This window comes from Sinocyclocheilus grahami, unplaced genomic scaffold (assembly GCF_001515645.1).
Source record: "Sinocyclocheilus grahami isolate Dianchi unplaced genomic scaffold, SAMN03320097.WGS_v1.1 scaffold120.1, whole genome shotgun sequence".
NCBI classification, from domain to species: domain Eukaryota; kingdom Metazoa; phylum Chordata; class Actinopteri; order Cypriniformes; family Cyprinidae; genus Sinocyclocheilus; species Sinocyclocheilus grahami.
The window spans coordinates 801,611-818,656 of NW_015505299.1; the positions used below are offsets into that span (position 1 = coordinate 801,611).

At 37.9% G+C, this 17,046-nt stretch overlaps 1 pseudogene; it reads left to right on the forward strand.

Annotated features, from left to right (window-relative positions):
• LOC107589781 (intron-binding protein aquarius-like) overlaps positions 1-17,046 on the forward strand; it is a 30,224-nt pseudogene that overhangs the window by 11,252 nt on the left and 1,926 nt on the right.

A 17,046-nucleotide genomic window follows, 5' to 3' on the forward strand; every position in this document is an offset into this window, starting at 1 on the left:
GCTGTCAAATCTTTACTGATTTTTATGAAGTAAACATAAGAATGACTTTGATATTGTTAATTATATTTCCAGATGAACACTTACTGGACTCTGAAGCAGCTCGGCTTTACTTGATTCTCCAGACATCATTCTTTAGAAAAATCTGTGAAATCTGATCATCGGGATCTTTTGAGGAGCGTTTATTTGTTCATCTCTCAGTCATCATTGGATTGCGTTGCATTATATTTTGATCATCAAACTAAGCATTCAAATCTCATCTTAATAAGAAATTATTGGGATATATAGAGTGATGACTGATATTTATATAATTTGACAAAGATTTCATTGATTTACATTTCAGGCTTTGTGAATTTCATCATAATGTGTGGTCATATAAATGTTAGCATTTGCACCAAATTATGTATATGTGACCCTGGACCACAAGACCAGTCATAAGGGTAAATTTTGTCAAATTGATATTTATACATATTATAAATAAGCTTTCCACTGATTTATGGTTTGTTAGGATCGGACAATATTTGGCTGAGATACAACTATTTGAAAATCTGGAATCTGAGGGTGCAAAAAAATCTAAATATTGAGAAAATCATCTTTAAAGTTGTCCAAATGAAGTTCTTAGCAATGCATATTACTAATCAAAAATTAAGTTTTGATATATTTACAGTAGGGAATTTACTAAATATCTTCATGGAACATGGTCTTTACTTAATATCCTAATGATTTTTGGCATAAAAGAAAAATCAATAATTTTGATCCATGCTATGTATTGTTGGCTATTGCTACAAATATCTGCTGGTGAAAGAGTCCAAGATCATCGCCATGACCGGCACGCACACCGCCCTCAAACGCCACGACCTGGTGGAGCTGGGCTTCAAGGTATCAGTCTGATGATTTTGATTCCTGTTTATTATATTTTTTTAATTTTTCAAGCTATTTCACCATTATTACCGTTTACCATTTTTAAATTATATGTAAAAAAAAAAAATGTGTCCAAACCTTTGATGTAGTGTACATCACAACAAATGAAAATCCGTGTATTAAACTGGTTGCTTAATCTGAATAAACTGATTCACTAAAATGAATCTTTTAGTTCATTAAGAATCTTTTACACTTCATTATGCCTCAATATTCACATACTTGATCTTTTTCTAGTACGATAATATCCTGATGGAGGCGGCAGCTCAAATCCTGGAGATTGAGACCTTCATCCCACTACTGCTACAGGTACAACCCTCTTTCTTGTACTTAAATATGATCAAAATTCGAATTATATTCAAATTTAAAATGCGTAATTTCAGTTAGGGTGAAGAAAAGCTTTTGGCTTCTCTCCTGAGGCCACAAGAGGGCGCATCGAGCAAAATATTACTAATGCACGTTTATTCAAAGCATAAGATAACATGATTATCTGTGAAAAAAGTGCATAATGTTTATAAACAAATTATAATTAATTCAGTTGCTTAAACAACTATAAGCAAAACAGCATCATGTACGTATGCATAGTTTAATACAAAGGACGGAAACCCAATCACACAGAGTACATTTTTCATTTAAAAACACGAGTTGCAGTGGGATGGTGAAAAAAACCCGCCATAAAGTCTCGATATATGTTTTTTCAAAGTTTCAAAACGAGTGCAAATGCGTGAAATATGCGTTCTGTGTGTTTTGACGTAAACAAGACCTTCTCCGCATTGATGTTCTATTTTTCCGTAATATTTTTAATGAACAACGCAGCAGCGCCGCATCTAGTGGCTTCAACTGGATAGGCTAACAAAAACATTAAAATGCAACGACACTTACATCGTCATCTCATCTCGTGCGCCACTGATAAGGCTGGCTTACGCACACCTAAAATTCGAATGCAACGTTTTTTCATTCGAATGTGGATTTTTATTTGAAATTCGACGAATATTCGAAATTCGATTTTTTTTTTTTTTGACAGCCCAATTATACAACTATTTGAAAATCTGGAATCTGAGGGTGCAAAAAAATCTAAATATTGAGAAAATCATCTTTAAAGTTGTCCAAATGAAGTTCTTAGCAATGCATATTACTAATCAAAAATGAAGTTTTGATATATTTACAGTAGGACATTTACAAAATATCTTTATGGAACATGATCTGTACTTAATATCCTAATGATTTTTGGCATAAAAGAAAAATCAATAATTTTGACCCATGCAATGTATTTTTGGCTATTGCTACAAATATCCCCCAGCGACTTAAGACTGCTTTTGTGCTCCAGGGTCATATTTTATTATATTAGTTTGCATTATTAAATATTGTAATATATATATTTCAGGGGAACATACAGCTGTACAGCCGTTTTTGCCAATTAAAAGCAAATGCATAAATCTAGTCAAAAATTAATCATGTTTTCTACACTCATTTCACAATCCTGCATCTTGAAAAAAAAATCTGCTGATTTGCAAAAAATGTTACAGAATTCGATGAGTTAAAAAATATAATTAAACCCTCCCCATTATGTATAGTTTTTACACAAAATAAGAATGAATATTGTATAGTTATATATAGATATGTGTCGGCTTTAATACGCTTATACACAAAATAACAAAAGCAGTCAAATATCAAAGGTATTCAAGATGTATCACTGTTATCCGGCAAATGAGTGGAGAAAGGGGAAATCATGATTAGGCATAAAATAATGTCTTCAGAATCATTTATGGAGTCATGTCTTTTTGACAGTTTTTCTAGTAATTAAAGGGATAGTTCACCCAAGAATGAAAATGTGATGTTTACCTGCTTACCCCCAGGGCATCCAAGATGTAGGTGACTTTGTTTCTTCAGTAGAACACATTTGATGATTTTTAACTTTAACCATTGCAGTCTGTCAGTCGTATAATGCATGGCAATGGTAACAAAATCTATGAGAGTAAAAAAAACATGCACAGACAAATCCAAATTAAACCCTGTGGCTCGCGACGACGTTGATGTCCCAACACATGAAACGATCGGTTTGTGCCAGAAACCGAACAGTATTTATATAATTTTTTACCTCTAATACACCACTATGTCCAACTGCTTTGGGCGCGCACACGGCTTCCAGTGCGTGAGGTGTGTACGCGCTCTGGCGTAGTTTACGTTAATGGGTGAGTTGTCGCGGGAGGAGCAAACGACAGACACCGTTTATTAACAGAAAATAAACGGTGTCCAGAAAAAAGGGAATCAAGTGTCCAAAATAAACAGGGGATCTGGTGTCCTCGTCGTGCTGCGGGGTTTGTGAAGGGAAGGGCAGTGGTCAGGAAGGAAGGGTCCAGGTAAGGGGCGGAGTCCGGCGGCCGCACGCGCTCCCCTCTCCGGTGCGACGGCTTCTATCTGCGGCTTCGTCCTTCTCTCTGCCCACGGCGCTTGAAGGGACTAGACGGCCCAACATCCTTGACAGACGGCCATGTAATGAGTGCGGTTCTCGTCCGGAATGCGGGTCCGGCACTATGGCGGCACGGGAGTCCCTCTACGCACCCCCCCCCCTGGACCCAAGAGGAAACCAGCGTGCATGCACAGGGAAGAGATCGGTCTCCTGAGGAGAGGCGCGCTCGGCATTTAAACAGCATTCGGTTCAGGTGTGCCTCGTCACAGTGTGTTGATATCCAGCCGAAGAGCAATCAACCATATACTCTCATAGATTTTGTTACCATTGCCATCCATTATACGACTGACAGACTGCAACGGTTAAAGTTAAGAATCATCAAATGTGTTCTACTGAAGAAACAAAGTCACCTACATCTTGGATGCCCTGGGGGTAAGCAGATAAACATCAACTTTTCATTCTTGGGTGAACTATCCCTTTAAGGGATGATATAAGACAACTTCTTTACAAATGCTTGTCGAAAGCAAAAATGCTATGAAAAGCTCATCATATTTTGTGAGAAAGTGTGCTGTGCTCCAGCAAAACATACACTATTTTTGTAATCAGCAGCCCAAAATGAGTATGAAAAAAGTATTGGATTTCATTCAGCAAATCTGATGCAGGGGCAGTGTTTTAACTAATAAAAATGGAGTAACGTGACCTTACTGACTTAAACGTCTCTGCCTCTGTGTTACGCAGAACCCCGAGGACGGCTACAGTCGACTCAAACGCTGGATTATGATTGGTGATCATCATCAATTGCCTTCTGTCATTAAGAACATGGCCTTTCAGAAATATTCCAACATGGAGCAGTCACTTTTTACTCGCTTTGTGCGTCTGGGTGTCCCTACTGTAGATCTGGATGCCCAGGGCAGAGCACGGGCCAGGTCAGTCCATTTCTCAGACTGGAAAGATGCTTTATTATGAACCCATGTGAAGTCACTATTGGTTTGTTTAGTTTGAAAGCTGAAACCTGATGCCAAAGAATCACACAACGGCTTGCTTGCAGTTTGTTTCTTCATTAGAACAGATTTGGAGAAATGTTGCATTGCATCAGTGTCTCAGCAGTTTATGCTCTGCAGTGAATGGGTGCCGTCAGAATGAGAGTCCAAACAGCTGATAAAAACATCACAATAATCCACAGCACTCCAGTCCATCAGTTAACATCTGGAGAAGACAAAAGCTGAAACAAATCCAGCATTAATAAGTTCTTAACTTTAAACCGTGATGCTTTTACTTTACTTTTTTTACTTTTAGTCATTTAGCAGACGCTTTTATCCAAAGTGACTTACAAATAAGAAAAAGTAATTAAAACTAAAAGCTAAAACTCTATAAATACTATATACTGTATATACAGTATATACACACATTTAAGAAAATGAAATAAATTAAATAAAAATGACAAATGCATACAACAACATTTCAAAACTAAAACATCTCAATGAAAAAAAAAAATTTAAGCTAAAAACAATTCAAAAATATTAAAAGAACAAAAAGGTATGAGTATAATAATGATTCTAACATAACACTAAGCCAAACACCAAAAAACAACTACATATGTGTATGTACAGCCACACACATATACATGTACATATATATAAATACATTAAATATATACAGTGGGGCAAAAAAGTATTTAGTCAGCCACCAATTGTGCAAGTTCTCCCACTTAAAAAGATGAGAGAGGCCTGTAATTTTCATCATAGGTATACCTCAACTATGAGAGACAAAATGAGAAAAAAAATCCAGAAAATCACATTGTAGGATTTTTAAAGAATTAATTGGTAAATTCCTCGGTAAAATAAGTATTTGGTCACCTACAAACAAGCAAGATTTCTGGCTCTCACAGACCTGTAACAACTTCTTTAAGAGGCTCCTCTGTCCTCCACACGTTACCTGTATTAATGGTATCTGTTTGAACTCGTTATCAGTATAAAAGACACCAGTCCACAACCTCAAACAGTCACACTCCAAACTCCACCATGGCCAAGGAGGGTGAACACATTTTCTGCACATTTTTGGGTGAATTATTCCTTTAACTAAAACTATTAAAAATATTTTTTTCGCTAATAGACAAAGCTGGAATAAAATAAGTGTGTTATAAAATAAGTTGCTTAAAGGGAATGTCGGATGCCCATTTTCCACAAGTTGGTATGATTCTTTAGGGTCTTCATGAAATGTCTTCAAAATTCTTTGGTTAATTCCTCAATGGTCGTGTAAAACAACACCCTTTCTACCTTATCAAAAACATCTGTTCACAGCGAGCCGTTTCGGTGCATGTCTCTTTAAATGATAATGAGCTCTGCTCGCCCCGCGTCTCTCTTCCATTATTTGGTGTATTCAGTGGCACGTTACCATCAAAAACAAAACTAATCCACTGTGTGATGCCCTCAGTGGCTCTGATGTCGAGAGAAAATTATGAGAAAAAAGTTCATTTTGACATCCAACTACAAAACACCTGCATTGCTTACGAGACCTTGTTGTTGCTGCGCTGCTTGAGCACGGAGAAAATGATGGACAAAGCACAACTGGCTGAGGGCGGAGATAAGCTAATACAGGATAGTCCGTCAGCGGTCGTGGGCGGGGCTTGAGCAATATGATGTCAGCTATATGACATACACATGCTTCCCAAGAGCGTTTCTTCCTCTCCTGAATCATCATAAACAAGTGTCATTTCCAAAACACCTCAAAAATCATCATTCATTCTGTGGTGGAAATTACATTTGAAACATTTGTCTTGCTAAGGCTAATGTTATAGCTAGCATTTTATTTATCCTATATTCAAATAAATAGTAATTTAACCTTTTTTTGTAATTTGGAAATGACAAAGTTCTGTTTAGTTAAATAATATTTTCTTTGATTTATCTTTGATGTATGAATAAATCTGTCAAGAAAACATTTTTTTTAATTACGATCACTGTATAATTGTTTGTTTAAGAGTAGAAATTATATAATTATATAATTACAATTTTATATAAAAACTGCCTTTTGTGCTATTTAAATTTATGTACAACCCAGTTTTTATTTGTATGTTGATTTAGTTTAGTTTTTTTCAATTAATTAATTAATTAATTTGATTGATTATTAATTAAACTTCAGTTTTGATTTCAGTTTTCGGCTAAATTAAAACTTTAAATTTAGCTTAAAATCATTTTGTTGCATCACTAGTAATTTATCAAAAAATATATATAAAATTGAAAGCGCACCGTAAATATTGACATGGTTTGTTTCACTCTTTGTTTGGATTATTTAATGTAATATTTGGATAATATTTGGATTTTACGGTGGCCGAGAAGTGCAGAACAAATCACAATTCTGAAAACAAAATAACAAATTACAAACACAAATGCAAGTCTAAAAATCTAAATAACAATTCAGAAAGCACAACAACAATTATGTTAAGTTGAGGAATTTTTGAGAATCCTGGCAGATTCGTGTTGAAGCTCCTGAAACTCGGCATTGTTCCTAAGTGAAGACCGTACGGCATCCAGTGTGCAAGTCACATGAGTGCGGATATGTTTACTGGGGTCCTGGAGGGAATTGTCCTCATTACAGTATCCATGCAACACACACACACACACACTGCTCAAATGGGCTGTATGAATTAGCCTCTCACAGAGCAATAGGAAGGACATTGTTTGCGCAGTCAGTGCTTGCAGCCGCTGAAGAAGTGTCTCTTATTAGTAGGTTTGTCCCTTATTAGTGTCCTGCTAGAGCTATTGCCGCGTCAGCAGTGCTCTGTTAGGTAAAGTTTAAATTCAGAGCTGTTCCTCCTACAAATTCAACCCATAGGTTCAACCTTTTTTTTTTTTGATAGTCAAATTAGGTCAAGAGAAGGGTTAAATTTAATTTAAATTTAGATTATTGGTAATACTTTGCAACTGGTAATGATTAATTGATTGGCAAATAAAACTTTAAATAATAAAGTATTACGCCATCAAACACTATGGTATTATATAATGATCAAAGATTATTAGTAAAGTTAAAAAGTAGTAGGAAATTAGATTTACACGTTCCTGTTTGGGTTTTCCTGTAGTCACAGGCAGTGCTTTTTGACCTTGTCATTTTTCTAAAGTAACTGTTTTTATTGCAATTGTAAGTATTTATATAAAATGGTTTTATAGAAATATACCCTGCTTAAACTTTGGTACTTCAGAAACGAAACAAATTTTATAATTAATAGTAATTATAATTATGTAATTATATATGAATGGCATGAAAATAAAGAACTAGAAAAAGAGCTAAATCTTACATCAAGACATCAACTTCACTTATTTTCCCTTATGATTTATTTTTATTTTTATTTGACATCTGATGGGATGAAAATATGCTGTGAGCCATTTAATGCACACGATCTGTTGAGTTTTGTATAATATTTTTTTTCTTTTCAAAGGTTGTATAATATAATTTTTAAGGTTTTTAAACAAAAAAAGAGTGCAGTGTTTGTTCATTATATTCCAAACCTGTTCAGAATTCATATCTGAACATGTATTAGAGCAATACTAAATGTGCATATGCTGAACATACATGTTGTCAAGTGTTAATTCAAACACAGCTGTTTGCTGTGTAAATGTCCATATTACATTGTCTTTATACTGCAGTAAAATAAACCACATGCTCCAGGCGTCTTTAACCGGTCGTTGCAGTGTTGCAATATTGACTTGCTGTCCTGTAAATGTGCATGGGATTCCTGAAGCAGCTTACGCTGATAATCGATAATGTTAACCAAGATCAGTCAGTCTAGTCTGTTTAATGCTCTTTCTTTCTTTACTTGCTTTCTGTTTTGATTTCTCTTGAACTCTAAACCTAAAAGCACTCTTTCTTCTGTCATTTACGTGTCATAAAATAGATCAAATTCATTGAAAAGACTCAAAATATTATAAAGCAGTTTGGTTCTGCTGTCAGCAGTGACATTATGAACTGTCTAGTGAGAGATGCTGAATGCATGTAACCTGTGTGTGTGTGTGTGTGTGTTTGTAGAATCTGGCGGAGGCCGAGTATGCGGTGGCACTGTATATGTATATGCATCTGCTGGGATATCCTGCTGAACGCATCAGTGTACTGACCACCTACAATGGCCAGAAACACCTGATACGAGACGTTATCAATCAGAGATGTGCCAGCAACTCCTCCTTTGGACAGCCCAGTAAAGTAAGAGCAGCTGACATGGTGATTTCTTGACATGACATTGGTGTTTTAGCTTCAGAAGTGAGTGTTTAATCCTCCGAGCCGTGGTGCTGATGTGTGTTCCTGTGGATGGCTGAGTGAATTGCAGTGGTTGATTAATGTGTGTGAACAGCTGATCCTGTGCTCTAAGTTACTTTTTTTCTGCCCAGCGTTCACTATTTTCCCTCTTTTGCAGCAGTGCACAGGTTTGCTGTAGCGTGTTGTTGAGGGTGATTGGCAGACGGACTCACTAAAGCATGTAAAGGTCCTACTGGCCTGTGTTTGGTCGAAACGCTGCCAACAGTCTGTCAGAATTGTACAACAGTGCAAATTGACCTCACAGTGGCTTCTGTCAACCATTTCATTAGAGTCACGAATGAGTACAAACCAAATAAAGAGACGACTGCCGTTTGCACAGAATTATGGAAAAAAGATTGTATGGAAGTCAGTGGGGACCAGAAACTGTTTGGCTTTCAAGAATCTTGAAGAATGTTGGTTCAAGATTCTTCAGAATTTTCGTTTTTGTTTGAACTATGAAAATTGGTGTCAGTCTCTCCTAAAGAATGCAGCTGATTAAAGGTGGGGTAAGCGATTATTTAAAAACAGAAAACTGATTCGGGCCGAATAGCAAAACAAACTTGTAGCCAGTCAGCAGTAAGGGGCGTGTCTACTCATGATGTGGAGGAGAGAGCGTTCAGTGCACAGGACGGACATTAGCCGAAAATAGCAACAGAAAGATAGAGATGGCGGATAAAAAACAAAAGAGGAAAATGTCTGCGGAACAAACGAAGGCATAAGGCAAGAAGTAGAACCCGTGTAAATATCGGATCAGCTTTCCAGCGCTGGAGAGAACTTAAAGAGCGGAAGGCCTGCGATCGGACGCCGAGGTTGCTTTGTTTCTTCTCGATAGGTGAGTAACAACATGTCTGCGCTGCAACAGCTAAAGTCTGTCTAGTACACTGGACGTGACAAAGCGACCGTTAAAAATCATTTGAAATTTGTGTCAATACGTTATGAATAGAGCCCGACAGCAGTTTTCTGTCGGGGATTTGTCATGTCATGCCGCGCCGCATCCAGTGTATATATATGTGTGTGTGTGTGTGTGGGGCGGAGCTAGCAAAATAGGGGCGAGACCCTTTTGGGGTAGGGGCGTGTTTGTTTTGGTGATTTCAAATGTCAACATTGGCTACCAGAAATCGCTTACCCCACCTTTAAGTCTAACAGCAAAGTGCGCATCAGACTCATTTGTATGCAGAGGGTTTTGCAGGGGTTAACTGGACGCTCTGCTGGGGATGAGGTCATTTCTTCAGTACAGAAATGGGCCAGTCTCGCTCGAGTATGTACAGAGCACGTGTCCACGCTCCTTGAGACTCGCTGATGAATTTCACATCGGACACCATCTGCTGAGAGGCAGAGATCCAGCCACCGAGACCGAGGAAGAGCAGAATGATAATGAGACGCCAGTCTGTTTTAACACGCAGCACAGAAAATCTAATACTAGGCTGTCGCTGCTTTCTGATGTTATGTCACGAGCAAATCCAGACAGACTGCTTGGCTTGCCACTGAATCAGTGCAGCTGGGATGCACAGAAAGCAGCTCAAACACTGGCAGCTAACCGAACTTTGTGTTCAATTTTAACCAAATGCACCTTGTAGGTCTGACATGTTTCAGCTATTGACATGTTTTCAGTGCTAGACAAGCCAATACTTGAGTAAGTAGCAGATGTTGCTGTTCATTAGTTCTGTCTAACCAGTTAGGAAAATTTTTTTTTTTTTTGGCAAACATTGCTTCTCCTTTATATTGCTAGCCCTTTGAATTAGGACAGCAGCTTGCTAGCCATTTCTGGTCATGGTATCATCTCAATGATGTAAATGTCAATGCTCTTCCACCCTTTAGCATTAGTCTTGTGTTTGTTTTAAAGGGGTCATATGATGTTGCTAAAAAGAACATTATTTTGTGTATTTGGTGTAATGAATTATTGTTTCTCCTCTATGCCCCGCCTTTCTGAAACACGTCTGTGACGAGTGGGGGTGGGGCCGAGAGCCGTGGGAACGGAGCGAGGCCGGTGGCGTAATTGCTAATGTGCGACACCTGCGCCACTCACCAGTCTCGAGTCTCACGGAGGAGCTCCGGAAGGATAAAGGGAGGAGTGACAACAGTGAAAGACGAGAGAGGACCAGGCCTGGAGTTTATTTTGTGTTTTGGTTTTGTTTGTGCACGACAGTTGTCCGCGAGGGGCTGTCGCGCTATTTAGTGTTTGTTTATTTTATTAAAGTTTGTTTAAACTCCTTCTTCCCGATCTTCAAACATTGCTACAGCGTCGATTTTTACAAAGTTCTTCGGTCTGAAAAGCGAGGTGTGCTGTGATTGGCCAGCTATCCAGTGTGTTGTGATTGGCCGAATACCTCAAGCATGTGACGGCAATGTTACACCCCTACCATACTGTGATGCCCTGTCCGGCCGGAGCGATGATTCAAAAACATTAAAACCCATTATAAACGAGGCATTTGTTGCATCCAGTGGGGACATAATTACGGATTATAATGATTTATACTGTCTTTTTATGCGTTGCATTGCATCGCGCCGCGTAAACATAAAACCATGTCTGCATTTGTGATCGGAGAAATGACAAACAACAAGCGCTACGCTACACTGCCCAAAAACTTGCGTTTGAATCGTCAGTGGCAAATTCTTTAAATATAAAAATTTACTTACAGGCTGTCAGTCAGAACAGCCGGCATTGTAGTCTACTCTCCCAGGATCAGGAAACAGTCCTCCATAAAATGCGCTGCACACATCTGAATATTTGGGTTGAACTGTTCTGGAATATTGTTGTAAATACAACTTAACCACTGATTTCTAGTCGTGTCCTCTTTTGGAAGACCAAACAAAGTAGTTTCGCTTTCACAACGAAAAACACAGCGTCACACGCAGCAGGCTAGAGTGAGCGGAGGCCGGTGGGCTTGTGGCAGCCACATGTGACGACCCCGGGCTGGACTCCGCTTCATCCACGGTGAAAGCCGATCTGGCGATCCACTGCATGAAGTTGATGTATTTCCTCAGCGACCAGCACAGATCAGCTCCAGGCATGACGAAGCGGATATCGTCTTGTTTTGGAAGACCAAACAAAGTAGTTTCGCTTTCACAACGAAACACACAGCGTCTTCTTGACATGACAGCGGTGGAAGCAACAATACTACAGCGAGAATAAAAGTTACGGTGCCTTTTTTTGCGTGAACATTTGGGCGGCGTTATGCAAATCGTGACGTAGACGTGGGGGCATGTTAGAACGAGGCGTTTTAGGTAGGAGTGGCTGACTCTTAACTTTTATAAAGAATATCTCTTTGGATTTGAGACTTTAGTCTTTGCAACTTTACAGATCTTCTTTATGCACCAAGAGCTTGTAACACTCCAAAGAGAAAGGAAAAATTTTAATCGCATCATATGACCCCTTTAAATAATGTGTCAAATCAAATATTAACTTCCTTCCATCTTGACTTTATTGCTGTCACATATTTTCAAGTAGAAAAATGTGTGTTCATGCAGGACAATGTCCACAGATCCAGTTTCAGCAAAATATAAGCCTGAATTCTCACAAGGGCCTAAAGCGCTGTGTGATTAAAAGACAGATTTTATTACTTTAAGATACAATTGAATATATGAAATGTAACAAATGAAAGAATTTTTCTAACTGGTGGTTGAAATGTTGCTGAGTTTGGGTGATTGTTCTCGTCATGGAATTAATGATATTTGATGATTAAGTCATCCACCCTTTAGCATTAGTCTTGTGTTTGTTTTAAAGGGGTCATATGATGTTGCTAAAAAGAACATTATTTTGTGTATTTGGTGTAATGAATTATTGTTTCTCCTCTATGCCCCGCCTTTCTGAAACACGTCTGTGACGAGTGGGGGCGGGGCCGAGAGCCGTGGGAACGGAGCGAGGCCGGGGGCGTAATTGCTAATGTGCGACACCTGCGCCACTCACCGGTCTCGAGTCTCACGGAGGAGCTCCGGAAGGATAAAGGGAGGAGTGACAACAGTGAAAGACGAGAGAGGACCAGGCCTGGAGTTTATTTTGTGTTTTGGTTTTGTTTGTGCACGACAGTTGTCCGCGAGGGGCTGTCGCGCTATTTAGTGTTTGTTTATTTTATTAAAGTTTGTTTAAACTCCTTCTTCCCGATCTTCAAACATTGCTACAGCGTCGATTTTTACAAAGTTCTTCGGTCTGAAAAGCGAGGTGTGCTGTGATTGGCCAGCTATCCAGTGTGTTGTGATTGGCCGAATACCTCAAGCATGTGACGGCAATGTTACACCCCTACCATACTGTGATGCCCTGTCCGGCCGGAGCGATGATTCAAAAACATTAAAACCCATTATAAACGAGGCATTTGTTGCATCCAGTGGGGACATAATTACGGATTATAATGATTTATACTGTCTTTTTATGCGTTGCATTGCATCGCGCCGCGTAAACATAAAACCATGTCTGCATTTGTGATCGGAGAAATGACAAACAACAAGCGCTACGCTACACTGCCCAAAAACTTGCGTTTGAATCGTCAGTGGCAAATTCTTTAAATATAAAAATTTACTTACAGGCTGTCAGTCAGAACAGCCGGCATTGTAGTCTACTCTCCCAGGATCAGGAAACAGTCCTCCATAAAATGCGCTGCACACATCTGAATATTTGGGTTGAACTGTTCTGGAATATTGTTGTAAATACAACTTAACCACTGATTTCTAGTCGTGTCCTCTTTTGGAAGACCAAACAAAGTAGTTTCGCTTTCACAACGAAAAACACAGCGTCACACGCAGCAGGCTAGAGTGAGCGGAGGCCGGTGGGCTTGTGGCAGCCACATGTGACGACCCCGGGCTGGACTCCGCTTCATCCACGGTGAAAGCCGATCTGGCGATCCACTGCATGAAGTTGATGTATTTCCTCAGCGACCAGCACAGATCAGCTCCAGGCATGACGAAGCGGATATCGTCTTGTTTTGGAAGACCAAACAAAGTAGTTTCGCTTTCACAACGAAACACACAGCGTCTTCTTGACATGACAGCGGTGGAAGCAACAATACTACAGCGAGAATAAAAGTTACGGTGCCTTTTTTTGCGTGAACATTTGGGCGGCGTTATGCAAATCGTGACGTAGACGTGGGGGCATGTTAGAACGAGCCGTTTTAGGTAGGCGTGGTTAACTCTTAACTTTTATAAAGAATATCTCTTTGGATTTGAGACTTTAGTCTTTGCAACTTTACAGATCTTCTTTATGCACCAAGAGCTTGTAACACTCCAAAGAGAAAGGAAAAATTTTAATCGCATCATATGACCCCTTTAAATAATGTGTCAAATCAAATATTAACTTCCTTCCATCTTGACTTTATTGCTGTCACATATTTTCAAGTAGAAAAATGTGTGTTCATGCAGGACAATGTCCACAGATCCAGTTTCAGCAAAATATAAGCCTGAATTCTCACAAGGGCCTAAAGCGCTGTGTGATTAAAAGACAGATTTTATTACTTTAAGATACAATTGAATATATGAAATGTAACAAATGAAAGAATTTTTCTAACTGGTGGTTGAAATGTTGCTGAGTTTGGGTGATTGTTCTCGTCATGGAATTAATGATATTTGATGATTAAGTCAGTTAGAGCTTGAGTTTCTGAGCTGAAGGAAGAGTCCTGCTGACTTGATCACTTTCTGAGATACAGATGTTTCAGACAAGTTTCGATCGGATTCGTTCATCATGCTTTCAACAGGATGAGGTGACAGTGCATAACTTCAGGAATCTAAATCTGGTCAGACAGTAGTAGCACTAAACCAACAGCATGTTTCCAACCAGGCCAGTGCAGAGGAGCGCATGCTCTTTAATTCAAACGAACCCTCGGGAAACTGGAAAAAGAGCCACTGAGTTGTTTATATAACAGACTGCTCTTTGTCTTGTAGGTGACCACAGTGGACAGGTTCCAGGGTCAACAGAACAATTACATCATCCTCTCACTGGGCCGCACCAAAGCCGTAGGACATCTGAGGTGAGCACTTCCTGTGAACGTTTACTAATTAAAAAATATTGTTTAAAGTAACAACAAAAAAAACTGTTTAAAATGACATATATGATTTATTTAAAGCCATTTAGTTTAAAAAGGTTGTTAAATGTAGCAAACTGGGCCGCACCAAAGCCGTAGGACATCTGAGGTGAGCACTTCCTGTGAACGTTTAATAATTAAAAAATATTGTTTAAAGTAACAACAAAAAAAACTGTTTAAAATGACATATATGATTTATTTAAAGCCATTTAGTTTAAAAAGGTTGTTAAATGTAGCAAAACCATTGTTATTTGTTTCATTGAGATACTATTATTTTTGTTAGTATTTTCAATTAGAGTTTTTTTTAAATATATTTTCTGCTTTCATGTTAATTTTAGTTAGTTTTTGTTATTTTGTTCATATAGTTTTTTTTATTATTTTTTTATTTCTGTTTTAGTTATGTTAGTTTAAGAACAAAAACAAAAGCTTTTTAAATGAACCAAAACACTTAAACCTATTGTTTAAAATATTACCTACACGTAGCAATGAAACATTAATTGTTCATTCATTAATAATTAATAATAGTTCATTAAATAATTTCTAAATTCAGCTTTCAGTTTGATTTTATAAAATAAAATAAAAATAATAGGTATTAGGCAGTCTGATTCACAGCTGGGTTATTATTAACTAAAACTAAAACCATAAAATAAAAAAATTATAATAATTATTTTTATATAAAATAAATATTAACTGAAATCAAATTAAATATTTAAAAAATAAAGTTATTTTATTTCAGCTATTTGCCAAAGCAAAATTCCTCATTTCCGTTTAGTTTAAGTACTAAAATAACTAAAATTAAATTAATAAAAATAATAAAATAATAAATTCTTTGACATATTAAAAAATAAAAATGATAAAACCAATAAAATGACAAACTTTAAAACTGAAGTGTAAACAAAATATAAAAATCAAATTCAAAATATTAACTAAAACTATAATAGTATGTTAGTGGTATTAAAATAACACCGATCTGTTTTAGGAAGTGACTGATGTTTTCTGTCTTTACTCAGAGATGTGCGGCATCTGGTTGTGGCCATGTCTCGTGCGAGGCTCTGCCTCTACGTATTTGCTCGAGTGTCTCTTTTCCAAAACTGCTATGAGCTGACGCCAGCCTTTAGCCAGCTGACCGCCCGACCCCTGCAGCTGCACATCCGGCCCCATCAATACTACAGCTCTGTGAGTACAGCCGGCGCGTCTCACATCTCAAGATCGCCTGTCTTACGACTGGGCTCTTGGCTTGCTGCAAAAATTAGAATTTTTGCAATAGTTTCAAAAATCAATTAGTAAAAAAAAAAGTAAAATGTAAAAAAAAAAAAGGTTCTGCACTATTAGTGTCTCCTAGCGGAACTACAAAAATAAAGCATATTTGCAAACAATTTTGCAAGCGCCCTTACTATTCTTACTATTTTATCTGGGGATCGACAGTAAGTAGCTAAAACGTGTGGCAAACACTAGAGTTCAGCTTACTCATCAGCGTCTCGATTGAAACCCAAACATTCCATAAAAAAATCCTCCATCTTGTAAAAATACTGCCAGTGTTTGCTTTTGCTTTACCCCGTTGACGGTCTCTGTGTATTTTGGCAAGTCTTCAAATTTTAGCCCGCACTTCTGAAACCCATGTAAACACCCTCTGGCTCAGCCTGCTACAGTAGCCACACCCCCAGACTCTCGCTATTGGTTGAGCGGAAATGATTGACAGATTGACAGACTGAAGTGTGGTTACATTTCTAGGGCCATATGGTTTCTGCGAAAACGCGGACGGGATCGTGGAGTCCATTCATAAAAACGTAATTTACTCTATAGCGCGGAATGCAACGGAATTCCTCAATTTTGGACGAATAAATCAAAAGTAGCCACCGCCACTTAATTCGAATCGCGATATGAACTAGTGTCTGTGAATATTAAAATGCAAAAAGACAGTTTAAATATGAATCCTGCATGTTCCACTTGCCTCTGTATGTATGAATGGCGGAAACGTGGTTTTGTTTACTACACAAATACTGAAGCACGAGTGACGCTCGCGGTGATTTTTGGCCTCTGCGTCTTACTATATGACGGCATGAACACAAAAACTTCATCTCCAGAGCTGCTGTGAGAGTTACTGCGTGAGAATTTTACAGTTTCATTTAAGAAAGCTAGCATCATCATACTGTATACACACAGAAACTTCAAGGAAACCTGTCAAAATAAACGTACGGTTTAACATGTAACCGAAATATATTACTCTTGTATTACTTTTGTACAGTATAATGTACATCTTTAAAAATTCAATTTTCTATCAAATTTAAATAAAACAATTAAATGATAAAAATAAATATTACAACCAGATTAATCACTTAATTGTAGAAAAAAATAATACAAGTATTAGCCTATTACATTTTTTTTTTAAATGAATATTCACACAATTTTTCTTCCATGTATTAATTTCAA